This window comes from Lygodium microphyllum, chromosome 18, assembly GCF_053477565.2.
Source record: "Lygodium microphyllum isolate KBCC chromosome 18, Lygodium_microphyllum_v1.1.10, whole genome shotgun sequence".
Taxonomy (NCBI): Eukaryota; Viridiplantae; Streptophyta; class Polypodiopsida; order Schizaeales; family Lygodiaceae; genus Lygodium; species Lygodium microphyllum.
In genome coordinates this window covers 39976307-39987222 of record NC_141152.1, presented here as the reverse complement: position 1 = coordinate 39987222, position 10916 = coordinate 39976307, and the positions used below count along the sequence as shown (strand labels likewise).

Below are 10916 nucleotides of genomic sequence, written 5' to 3'. Positions count from 1 at the left end.
TTTTTGCCCACCTATTTGTGTCCTTGATAATCATGAATAGTGAAAAGATATAATCCGTTGATGAAATTTTTTTAAAAACTCTCATTTGAAGTGTAAACCTTGATCATTATCAGAAGGCCAAGTAGTACATAATTCCCTTCCTAAAATAATGAGGTAGATTAAGCAAGGAAACATCTTTTTTTAATATGGTTGGAGTGAAAATTGATCATAAAATTTGCATAATTCCCCAGAACGTCACCCCGAAACTCAATATTACAAAAGCTCAAGAGAAGAAATTTCTTCTCAAGTAGGACAAGCCACCAAAGTTTAATGGTAAAGGGAGGGACATTCCAACTGAAGTAGAAACATGGATAGAATATATGGAAGACTATTTCACTGTTGCAGGGACTGCATCGTCAAATCAAGCCATGATCGCCAAACTAAAACTCACAGGAGATGCCTGACTTTGGTGGAAATAGTGGTGCAAGGACCAAAGAACATTCGAAAGCACTACGGAACAAGATTAAGGACGATGTGCATAGGAGATATCTTCCACCCGCATATCAAGCCCAGAAGATGAATGAGTTCTTCAATCTAAAGCAATTAAACCTAAGCCTAGAAGATTACTATTCCAAATTTGTAACACTTTTAAAATATGCAGCTATGATGGATGTTTCACATCAAGTATCCAAAATTTGCAATGGTCTAAATCTGCCCCATGTCTATGCACCTTGAATCAATGAGACCATTGGATTTACAAGATGCATTGATTCGAGAAACTCCAATAGTTTAGGAGATCGAAGAAAGGCCAAGAAATGCAAAAATTTGGAATATGAACAGTCAGGATAAGGGCAATTTCCAAGGTTATGCAAAAAGAGCCCAAGGACAGTACCAACCAAATAGGACAAAGAAAGCCAAATCAAATGTAGTGGGAAGCTTCATACCCACAGGAAAAAGCAATGAGGCTCCAAGGTGCTTCTATTACAAGGAACCATGACATTTCAAGGGCAGTGCCCGAAGCTTTTGGCCAAGGTCAGTTTCACAGGCAAAGCCAAGATACCAAGGGGAAGGTTGCTGAAATAAACCTAAAGGAGGTCAATAATGATAAAGATCCTACAATGGAATCCGATATAGAAAGAGCCAGAGTACACGTTACTCTCAATAAGAAGGGTCCAAACCACCAATTCTCAATAATTCAAAGACTAACAAATTATCAAGGTAAACCCTTTCAAATTTTAATTGACTGTGGAAGTACCCACTGTTTCGTATCACCAAAATGTGTGAAAAGGCTAGGCATAAATACTACTCTTGCGCCTAGTTTACTTGCGGATTTAGCAAACGACAAAGAAGTTCTATCAACACAACAAACTAGCAAGGTCAAATTTAGCTTGAGTGGAAATTCTAACTAGTAAGGTAATCAATAGCAAGTAATATAAATTTGAGAATATCAAATGTACATTGTCTTATTTTACCATTATGATTACCTATTGAAGTACATGGTACCTCTCCACATGCAAACAAAGTGGACTACAAGGACTCCCACTAATTTGGCCAAGTCATGCATGGCACCTTAGAGCCAAGTATATGACACCTCTCTACAGCTAGTGCTCGAAGAACTCGATGTTTTATCACAATAGCTTCTCCACTTCCCCCATATTGATCTTAGATTATTTAGTAACCATAGTAGCAAAGTCCATATCCATAGCCTCTTCATTCTTCATAGTCTTACTACTCAGAGCCTTCGCTTCATTGCCATCCTCAACTTGCCTCTTCCCTCTGTTTAGTTGTTCATGTGAAGCCACCATGTGTCAAAGTGGTTTGCAAACCAATTAATATGCTGTTATGGTGTTAAATGGCTTTAGATGCCTTTATTTGCAGTTATATGAGCTAAATAATTTTGAAGGGAAAGATATATCTAATTCTTGAGGACTTATACAAAGCAAATGGAATTGATTGGAGTTATTGTAGATCAAATGAGTCGATACTTTGTACGTATTGTAGTCCCAGAGATTTGATAGCCTCCAATTTTGTCATCAAAAAGGCTAAAAGCATATGGACTCTACATCGACAAGTTATTCACTTTATCAAAAATGTTTGTGATATTGTATCTAAGTTGTACTTCATTGATATATATTTTTACCATTGTAAATGCTTGGCTTGGAGCTATAAAAGCCATTGCATATGTTCTTTTATTTTAAAAACCTTAGGAATCTTGCCTAGAATACATGCAACACATAAGGGCTTCAACCTTTGCTTTTGTATGGTCAAAATATTTGATTTAATAAAGGTTCAAAAGGGTGCAATTGGGATTCTTGGGAAAAAGGGGTTGAGGAGGTTGGAGCACGGCAGATTGTGGTGCCTCTTTAACTTCTCTCTTCCCTCTTTTCCAAACTCTCTTTGTCCATCCTTCTTCCTGCTCTTCCTTTGTGCTGCAACTATGGATCTTGAGTGTGTAGAGGAAGAGGAGGAACCTCCCGATTTGTTTCTTGATTGGTGAGGGTGTGTCTTAAGTCTTGTGTGTGTGTGTGTGTGTATTCATGGCAAGAGAGGTGTATTTGCAGGTTTCATGGTGAGGAGCAAAGCTCCAAGCATATACTTTGCTGCTTGGTACCCTGGTTTTATGCTTTCTTGAGTGCTGGGTGAGAGCCATCATTTTTGGTTCCGTTGCCGGGACCGAGCTAGCCATGGATTCTGCAAAGTGAAGTGCGGGTGTTGAACAACTTGGAAGCCGGACTTGTAGATTGGGCCAAGATGGAGCCTTCTTCATCATGGATTGAAAGATCGTGCATTGGAAGAAGATGATGATGATGATGATGATGATGATGGGGGGAAGATGGGCATGTCTGGGCAGGAGTGTTTGGTGACTCACTAAGATATGATTAATCCATGAAATTTTCCATCAAAGTCAGGTGAGCACGTAACTACCAGAGGAGAAGAACGAGCCTTTGCGCAAGGTAGTGAAGGACATCCTCGGAGACAAGGTGGAGAAGATGGGGGTGTCCGATCACGTGGTCGACTCCCCCTCCTACCTGGTGACAGGTGAGTACCGATGGACTGCCAACCTGGAGAGGATCATGAAGGCTCAGGCCCTGCGTGACAACGGCATGTCCAGCTACATGTCTAGCAACAAGACCATGGAGATCAACCTTGAGAACCCCATCATGGAGGAGCTGAGGAAAAGAGCTGATGCTGACAAGAACGACAAGTCTATCAAGGACCTCATGCTGCTCCTATATTCGAGACTACCTTGTTGACCTCTGGGTTCAGCCTGGATGATCCCAACACCTTTGGAAATAGAATCCACTGCATGTTGAAACTGGGATTGAGCATTGACGATGATGATGTTGGTGTCTCTGGGGAGGAAGAGGATATGGGTGGTGAGGATATCGATGCCGAGGGCTCCAAGATGGAGGAAGAGACGGAAAAGAAGAGGAAGAAGAAGAGGTGAACGATAGCCTTTCACCATTGCAGAGAAATAGCGGCTCAAATCTCTAATGCTTGTTCATTCTTCTCACAACCTCATCCACATGGCGGCCTGCAAACCAAGTCTAGGAATCTTGAAAGGTCCTTGATGTTCACGAAATCCGTAGCAGAATGGATAAGAAAGAAGATGGCGAGGGTATGGCGGGAGACGAGCTCTCAGAGGCCTGCACAACGATGAGAAGTGGAAAAACAGGAGATGAGGTTTTGAAAAAAGAAATAAAAATAAGAAAAGAACCCTAAGGTTTGATTATCCTTTAAAAAAATAGCATGTTCATATGCAACTATCTTACAAATGCTTCATATTCATTTATTTGAGTAAGCCAAGCTTGAAGTAACATGGGTGGGAGTGCTTCGAAGATGAATCTTAAGAGTGGGAGTGCTACTTTGAAGATCTTTTGCAAGTTTTTCACCTTTTTGGTGTCAAATTGGTGGATTTTCAATGTTTCTTCTTCATGGAGATAGTGTGTCTCCCAAAATCGAAGCATTGTGGTATTCATCCTTATCAGTATATTAGTCCGTGATGGGTGTTTGAAATCAAGAAAAAAATTGATGGAAGAGATAGTGGTTGTTGATGAAGTGGACAAATGATCCATGGAAGTGTGAAGAAATGAGAAGGAGGATATGAAGTTTTTCTTGAAGCTTACAATGGAAGTTTATTATGGTTCTTTGGTTCGCGGGAGCTCACCAATTTAAGTGTGGGAGGAATGATAGCCTCCAATTTTGTCATCAAAAAGGCTAAAAGCATATGGACTCTACATCGACAAGTTATTCACTTTATCAAAAATGTTTGTGATATTGTATCTAAGTTGTACTTCATTGATATATATTTTTACCATTGTAAATGCTTGGCTTGGAGCTATAAAAGCCATTGCATATGTTCTTTTATTTTAAAAACCTTAGGAATCTTGCCTAGAATACATGCAACACATAAGGGCTTCAACCTTTGCTTTTGTATGGTCAAAATATTTGATTTAATAAAGGTTCAAAAGGGTGCAATTGGGGTTCTTGGGAAAAAGGGGTTGAGGAGGTTGGAGCACGGCAGATTGTGGTGCCTCTTTAACTTCTCTCTTCCCTCTTTTCCAAACTCTCTTTGTCCATCCTTCTTCCTGCTCTTCCTTTGTGCTGCAACTATGGATCTTGAGTGTGTAGAGGAAGAGGAGGAACCTCCCGATTTGTTTCTTGATTGGTGAGGGTGTGTCTTATGTCTTGTGTGTGTGTGTTTGTATTCATGGCAAGAGAGGTGTATTTGCAGGTTTCATGGTGAGGAGCAAAGCTCCAAGCATATACTTTGCTGCTCGGTACCCTGGTTTTATGCTTTCTTGAGTGCTGGGTGAGAGCCATCATTTTTGGTTCCGTTGCCGGGACCGGGCTAGCCATGGATTCTGCAAAGTGAAGTGCGGGTGTTGAACAACTTGGAAGCCGGACTTGTAGATTGGGCCAAGATGGAGCCTTCTTCATCATGGATTGAAAGATCGTGCATTGGAAGAAGATGATGATGATGATGATGATGGGGGGAAGATGGGCGTGTCTGGGCAAGAGTGTTCGGTGACTCACTAAGATACGATTAATCCATGAAATTTTCCATCAAAGTCAGGTGAGCACGTAACTACCAGAGGAGAAGAACGAGCCTTTGCGCAAGGTAGTGAAGGACATCCTCGGAGACAAGGTGGAGAAGATGGGGGTGTCCGATCACGTGGTCGACTCCCCCTCCTACCTGGTGACAGGTGAGTACCAATGGACTGCCAACCTGGAGAGGATCATGAAGGCTCAGGCCCTGCGTGACAACGGCATGTCCAGCTACATGTCTAGCAACAAGACCATGGAGATCAACCTTGAGAACCCCATCATGGAGGAGCTGAGGAAAAGAGCTGATGCTGAAAAGAACGACAAATCTATCAAGGACCTCATGTTGCTCCTATATTCGAGACTACCTTGTTGACCTCTGGGTTCAGCCTGGATGATCCCAACACCTTTGGAAATAGAATCCACTGCATGTTGAAACTGGGATTGAGCATTGACGATGATGATGTTGGTGTCTCTGGGGAGGAAGAGGATATGGGTGGTGAGGATATCGATGCCGAGGGCTCCAAGATGGAGGAAGAGACGGAAAAGAAGAGGAAGAAGAAGAGGTGAATGATAGGCTTTCACCATTGCAGAGAAATAGCGGCTCAAATCTCTAATGCTTGTTCATTCTTCTCACGACCTCATCCACATGGCAGCCTGCAAACCAAGTCTAGGAATCTTGAAAGGTCCTTGATGTTCACGAAATCCGTAGCAGAATGGATAAGAAAGAAGATGGCGAGGGTATGGCGGGAGACGAGCTCTCAGAGACCTGCACAACGATGAGAAGTGGAAAAACAGGAGATAAGGTTTTGAAAAAAGAAATAAAGATAAGAAAAGAACCCTAAGGTTTGATTATCCTTTAAAAAAATAGCATGTTCATATGCAACTATCTTACAAATGCTTCATATTCATTTATTTGAGTAAGCCAAGCTTGAAGTAACATGGGTGGGAGTGCTTCGAAGATGAATCTTAAGAGTGGGAGTGCTACTTTGAAGATCTTTTGCAAGTTTTTCACCTTTTTGGTGTCAAATTGGTGGATTTTCAATGTTTCTTCTTCATGGAGATAGTGTGTCTCCCAAAATCGAAGCATTGTGGTATTCATCCTTATCAGTATATTAGTCCGTGATGGGTGTTTGAAATCAAGAAAAAAATTGATGGAAGAGATAGTGGTTGTTGATGAAGTGGACAAATGATCCATGGAAGTGTGAAGAAATGAGAAGGAGGATATGAAGTTTTTCTTGAAGCTTACAATGGAAGTTTATTACGGTTCTTTGGTTCGCGGGAGCTCACCGATTTAAGTGTGGGAGGAATGATAGCCTCCAATTTTGTCATCAAAAAGGCTAAAAGCATATGGACTCTACATCGACAAGTTATTCACTTTATCAAAAATGTTTGTGATATTGTATCTAAGTTGTACTTCATTGATATATATTTTTACCATTGTAAATGCTTGGCTTGGAGCTATAAAATCCATTGCATATGTTCTTTTATTTTAAAAACCTTAGGAATCTTGCCTAGAATACATGCAACACATAAGGGCTTCAACCTTTGCTTTTGTATGGTCAAAATATTTGATTTAATAAAGGTTCAAAAGGGTGCAATTGGGGTTCTTGGGAAAAAGGGGTTGAGGAGGTTGGAGCACGGCAGATTGTGGTGCCTCTTTAACTTCTCTCTTCCCTCTTTTCCAAACTCTCTTTGTCCATCCTTCTTCCTGCTCTTCCTTTGTGCTGCAACTATGGATCTTGAGTGTGTAGAGGAAGAGGAGGAACCTCCCGATTTGTTTCTTGATTGGTGAGGGTGTGTCTTATGTCTTGTGTGTGTGTGTGTGTATTCATGGCAAGAGAGGTGTATTTGCAGGTTTCATGGTGAGGAGCAAAGCTCCAAGCATATACTTTGCTGCTCGGTACCCTGGTTTTATGCTTTCTTGAGTGCTGGGTGAGAGCCATCATTTTTGGTTCCGTTGCCGGGACCGGGCTAGCCATGGATTCTGCAAAGTGAAGTGCGGGTGTTGAACAACTTGGAAGCCGGACTTGTAGATTGGGCCAAGATGGAGCCTTCTTCATCATGGATTGAAAGATCGTGCATTGGAAGAAGAAGAAGATGATGATGATGATGGGGGGAAGATGGGCGTGTCTGGGCAGGAGTGTTTGGTGACTCACTAAGATATGATTAATCCATGAAATTTTCCATCAAAGTCAGGTGAGCACGTAACTACCAGAGGAGAAGAATGAGCCTTTGCGCAAGGTAGTGAAGGACATCCTCGGAGACAAGGTGGAGAAGATGGGGGTGTCCGATCACGTGGTCGACTCCCCCTCCTACCTGGTGACAGGTGAGTACCGATGGACTGCCAACCTAGAGAGGATCATGAAGGCTCAGGCCCTGCGTGACAACGGCATGTCCAGCTACATGTCTAGCAACAAGACCATGGAGATCAACCTTGAGAACCCCATCATGGAGGAGCTGAGGAAAAGAGCTGATGCTGACAAGAATGACAAGTCTATCAAGGACCTCATGCTGCTCCTATATTCGAGACTACCTTGTTGACCTCTGGGTTCAGCCTGGATGATCCCAACACCTTTGGAAATAGAATCCACTGCATGTTGAAACTGGGATTGAGCATTGACGATGATGATGTTGGTGTCTCTGGGGAGGAAGAGGATATGGGTGGTGAGGATATCGATGCCAAGGGCTCCAAGATGGAGGAAGAGACGGAAAAGAAGAGGAAGAAGAAGAGGTGAATGATAGCCTTTCACCATTGCAGAGAAACAGCGGCTCAAATCTCTAATGCTTGTTCATTCTTCTCACGACCTCATCCACATGGCGGCCTGCAAACCAAGTCTAGGAATCTTGAAAGGTCCTTGATGTTCACGAAATCCGTAGCAGAATGGATAAGAAAGAAGATGGCGAGGGTATGGCGGGAGACGAGCTCTCAGAGGCCTGCACAACGATGAGAAGTGGAAAAACAGGAGATGAGGTTTTGAAAAAAGAAATAAAAATAAGAAAAGAACCCTAAGGTTTGATTATCCTTTAAAAAAATAGCATGTTCATATGCAACTATCTTACAAATGCTTCATATTCATTTATTTGAGTAAGCCAAGCTTGAAGTAACATGGGGGAGTGCTTCGAAGATGAATCTTAAGAGTGGGAGTGCTACTTTGAAGATCTTTTGCAAGTTTTTCACCTTTTTGGTGTCAAATTGGTGGATTTTCAATGTTTCTTCTTCATGGAGATAGTGTGTCTCCCAAAATCGAAGCATTGTGGTATTCATCCTTATCAGCATATTAGTCCGTGATGGGTGTTTGAAATCAAGAAAAAAATTGATGGAAGAGATAGTGGTTGTTGATGAAGTGGACAAATGATCCATGGAAGTGTGAAGAAATGAGAAGGAGGATATGAAGTTTTTCTTGAAGCTTACAATGGAAGTTTATTACGGTTCTTTGGTTCGCGGGAGCTCACCGATTTAAGTGTGGGAGGAATGATAGCCTCCAATTTTGTCATAAAAAAGGCTAAAAGCATATGGACTCTACATCGACAAGTTATTCACTTTATCAAAAATGTTTGTGATATTGTATCTAAGTTGTACTTCATTGATATATATTTTTACCATTGTAAATGCTTGGCTTGGAGCTATAAAATCCATTGCATATGTTCTTTTATTTTAAAAACCTTAGGAATCTTGCCTAGAATACATGCAACACATAAGGGCTTCAACCTTTGCTTTTGTATGGTCAAAATATTTGATTTAATAAAGGTTCAAAAGGGTGCAATTGGGGTTCTTGGGAAAAAGGGGTTGAGGAGGTTGGAGCACGGCAGATTGTGGTGCCTCTTTAACTTCTCTCTTCCCTCTTTTCCAAACTCTCTTTGTCCATCCTTCTTCCTGCTCTTCCTTTGTGCTGCAACTATGGATCTTGAGTGTGTAGAGGAAGAGGAGGAACCTCCCGATTTGTTTCTTGATTGGTGAGGGTGTGTCTTAAGTCTTGTGTGTGTGTGTATTCATGGCAAGAGAGGTGTATTTGCAGGTTTCATGGTGAGGAGCAAAGCTCCAAGCATATACTTTGCTACTCGGTACCCTGGTTTTATGCTTTCTTGAGTGCTGGGTGAGAGCCAGTCAAGATTAGGTCATGTGTGATAGATATTCTAGCATATCATGACTCAACCTGGCATTAAGCTCTCAAGGATGAATACTTCATGGAAGATGTGGAATGGGTGACAAAGAGAACCTTCTTGGAATGGGTTGCTCATCCCAATAAGAAGTTATTAGTGATAGAATTGTGACGAGAATTTGAACATAGATATCCATATTTGTTGCAAGATTAAATAGACATAAGCATCCCCCATAGTGAATTATTAAGGGTCTTAATTTTTTTTTACTTTAGTTTTGGGGGCAAGAAATAGACTATAAGATCCCCCACAATGAACAATTGCATGGCAAGGCTATCGATGAGGTAGATCATCATTGGTAATTGAGATGGGAGCAAAACATAGTAATCTCTTAAGTCCTCTACAATAGTTTGTAAGGAAGAGAGGGTGTCTATTTGAAATGTCTTGTGGTGCCTAGAAGCACTTATATCATAGTTGGAAACTTTAGAGGATAACAATAACCAAGGTGACATCTAAAAAATGCTTGAAAGTCAACCTCACATGAGAAATGACTAGTTCCATCTCCATGCTCTAGCTTGTTTTGTAGCCTTTGGAGAGAGGACACTATCATCACATTAGTGTTGGATAAGATGTGGAGGTGCAACCATCAAGGCTTTTCTGAAAATCCATGGCTTCAATCTAGAAGAACCTAAAGATCCTAGATGTCAATGCTTAGACACGTAGAAGACTAAGGCCAATGATCTTTTCCCTAGTGCATGAACATCTATTGATGGATGATTTTAATAAATCATGACCATTCTAAATCCCAATCTAAGGTATAGAATAATCTAGAAAAGCTTCTTGGTGTGAGAGTCTCACTAGTGTTAAAGAAGGATCCCCCTTTGAATACTCGTGAGAAGGAGATAGGGAATCTAGAAAGTCATTATGAATGGCCTCTAGGGAATAGAGATTGTATACCAAGAGTGCTAGAGAAGGTATGTGGGATTGGGGTTGGCATGGAACAAGGAGCACATAGCTACCAAAGGTGGCCTTCCAATAATTAATAGTTCAGAGAATTGGGAGAGAGGGGTATCATAAGTGATCTCCTCGATGCTCAATTGGAATCTATGTTTGTGGACCAATAATTAATAGTTCAAAAGATTGGGAGAGAGGGTTATCATAAGTGATCTCCTTGATGCTCAATTGGAATCTATGTTTGTGGACCCATAAGGAGCTAAAAACCACTATCTTGTGGGGGAGTAGACTACAAAGATGAGGCCGTCAAATAACTAAAATCTCTCAATGGATTAGATTATGGAACCAAGGGTTGTGGAAGCCAATGGACTAGAAATTGAGTAGGGAAAATCTATTGTATCTAGTTACATCAATATCCAAGAGGTCCTATTACCGAATGGGTTTCATGGCCTCTAGGTGCTTGAAAGAACTTAGCCACATTATAGGCATCGTATTTTCTTGAGCGTAGTTCACTAATAGTTGATGCAAAGGAATCTCTCATGCCTAGAAGGATGATTTGCATGTGCCTTTGAGGAGATGTGTGTACTCTAGGATGATAGGGAGCATTGGTCAATAATGACAAGTTGGGGACCTTGGTCTTGCAAATTTGAATAGGATGGTGTGATGGGTGCAAAAGCTAGAGCTCTCCCAAATCCAATGACAAAAAATGATGATACAATGGCTTTAGGGCTTTGTGTACTTGGCACTGAGACTAAGGAAAAACAAGAAGTTACTAACACCAAAGTGGCTAAAGATGGTTGCATTGTCCCAATGATGGTGGGTGGTAGTGGAGAAAG

At 41.4% G+C, this 10916-nt stretch overlaps 2 pseudogenes; both read left to right on the top strand.

Annotated features, from left to right (window-relative positions):
- Positions 1-3573: 3573 nt before the first annotated feature.
- Positions 3574-5595, top strand: LOC148020782 (heat shock protein 90-2 pseudogene; annotated as a pseudogene).
- A 146-nt stretch (positions 5596-5741) lies between these two features.
- On the top strand, positions 5742-7763 carry LOC148020781 (heat shock protein 90-2 pseudogene; annotated as a pseudogene).
- The last annotated feature ends 3153 nt before the right edge of the window (positions 7764-10916 follow it).